The sequence below is a fragment of the Schistocerca gregaria genome, unplaced genomic scaffold, assembly GCF_023897955.1.
Source record: "Schistocerca gregaria isolate iqSchGreg1 unplaced genomic scaffold, iqSchGreg1.2 ptg001089l, whole genome shotgun sequence".
Classification (NCBI taxonomy): Eukaryota; Metazoa; Arthropoda; class Insecta; order Orthoptera; family Acrididae; genus Schistocerca; species Schistocerca gregaria.
In genome coordinates, this window is record NW_026062431.1 from 24,958 (window position 1) to 27,500 (window position 2,543).

The following is a 2,543-nucleotide window of genomic DNA, read 5'->3' on the forward strand; positions in this document are numbered from 1 at the left end:
CCTTAACCTAACCCACGTTGGCCCTTAACCTAACCCACGTTGGCCCTTAACCTAACCCACGTTGGCCCTTAACCTAACCCACGTTGGCCCTTAACCTAACCCACGTTGGCCCTTAACCTAACCCACGTTGGCCCTTAACCTAACCCACGTTGGCCCTTAACCTAACCCACGTTGGCCCTTAACCTAACCCACGTTGGCCCTTAACCTAACCCACGTTGGCCCTTAACCTAACCCACGTTGGCCCTTAACCTAACCCACGTTGGCCCTTAACCTAACCCACGTTGGCCCTTAACCTAACCCACGTTGGCCCTTAACCTAACCCACGTTGGCCCTTAACCTAACCCACGTTGGCCCTTAACCTAACCCACGTTGGCCCTTAACCTAACCCACGTTGGCCCCTTAACCTAACCCACGTTGGCACCTTAACCTAAGTTACGCTGCACCTTAACCTAAGTTACGCTGCACCTTAACCCAAGTTACGCTGCACCTTAACCCAAGTTACGCTGCACCTTAACCCAAGTTACGCTGCACCTTAACCCAAGTTACGCTGCACCTTAACCCAAGTTACGCTGCACCTTAACCCAAGTTACGCTGCACCTTAACCCAAGTTACGCTGCACCTTAACCCAAGTTACGCTGCACCTTAACCCAAGTTACGCTGCACCTTAACCCAAGTTACGCTGCACCTTAACCCAAGTTACGCTGCACCTTAACCCAAGTTACGCTGCACCTTAACCCAAGTTACGCTGCACCTTAACCCAAGTTACGCTGCACCTTAACCCAAGTTACGCTGCACCTTAACCCAAGTTACGCTGCACCTTAACCCAAGTTACGCTGCACCTTAACCCAAGTTACGCTGCACCTTAACCCAAGTTACGCTGCACCTTAACCCAAGTTACGCTGCACCTTAACCCAAGTTACGCTGCACCTTAACCCAAGTTACGCTGCACCTTAACCCAAGTTACGCTGCACCTTAACCCAAGTTACGCTGCACCTTAACCCAAGTTACGCTGCACCTTAACCCAAGTTACGCTGCACCTTAACCCAAGTTACGCTGCACCTTAACCTAACTTACGCTGCACCTTAACCTAACTTACGCTGCACCTTAACCTAACTTACGCTGCACCTTAACCTAACTTACGCTGCACCTTAACCTAACTTACACTGCACCTTAACTGTCACATGTAACGTCACAGGAATGTAGCTTTGCCTAACAGCAACCCTCTGAACATAGTTCACTGCTTGGATCCTCTGGTGTCATGTGTATTTCTTGATGCCATGGTGCGTACCCTCACATAAAGGTCTTTCGAGTGTTGCGTACTTTCTACACAGTCCCGCTAACCACTGGAAGGGTGTACCGCTACAGAACGAATATCGCCCTCCCCTCCTGCCCTTCCAAGCTGGTCGGTCAGGCGTTTGTTTGTGAAATGAGCCTTGCAGCTGTTCAGTTGCATTCGGTTGTCGATGCAGTCAGTGTACGTTGTGGTACGGCCTGTGTGGACTGTCCGCTGATGTACGCGTAACCCACACTGATCATCCGTCGTTACGTACTGAGTGACATAATGTGGCACATGCTTGACCGTACACCGGCTGCGCCCTACAATGGCGAATCATAAGGGCCATATGTTGTGCACGATGCTACTTGTCTCGTCTCCCCATTACAGCGAGATTGCACTGTTGTACGCCGTACAGACATGTGGTAGGTAGGTACGGACGAAAGTATTGCATGTTGGCCCCCCCCCCCCCCCCTCCTCCCTCTGCCGGGAATCAGCGTGAGCCGTCTGTTGATGTAGCGACGAGGGTTTTCCTATTTAATCGTATTGCCCCACACAACATGATAGCACGGTGGACCGCGTTCCACATCTGCGACATGCTACAGAGGCCGGTTGACAGTCGACCGCGCAAGGGACATTGCACACGTGCGCGGACCATCTTCCACGTGTTCTCTCGTGTACATGCCGCAGTGTGTATGTGGGCTGATGTAGCGTGTCGTGACACATAACATGCAGGCATGCCAGAATCGTAGATTTCGCAAATGTAGATTGACGTATACGTTTGCTGCCAAAGATCCGCAAATGAACTGGAAATCAGTTGTTGAGCGGTTGTTCGCGCTGCAGGTGCATCGGTGATAGCGACGATCGGTACATCTATGAACCGGTTGTTTCGGCGGTACCCGCCATGCCCCCGAACCTGAGTTGGCCATGTGGGTATGAAGCGATACGAGGCTGTGGCTTGGCGGGACAGTCCCCGGCCGGTGAGGGGGGGCCGCCCGGCGTGCTGGCCGCGCGCTGCGTGAGCGCACGCACTACAGCCGGCTGGTGGGGGGCGCCCAGTGGCAGGAGCGCCGGCCGACGGGCCCGGCTGGCGTCCCAGCTATGCGCCGGCGCACCCTGCGCGCGGCGCCAGGCGGCCAAAGTGGGTTCTGCCGAGCCCGGTGCGAAGCGCGGTGGACATCTGCAGTGTGCTGGTCCGATTGCGGACTGTGTGCGTTGAGGATGCGCCGCCGCCCGGCACTCGGCGTCGCGACGCCGTCTGCTGCTCGGT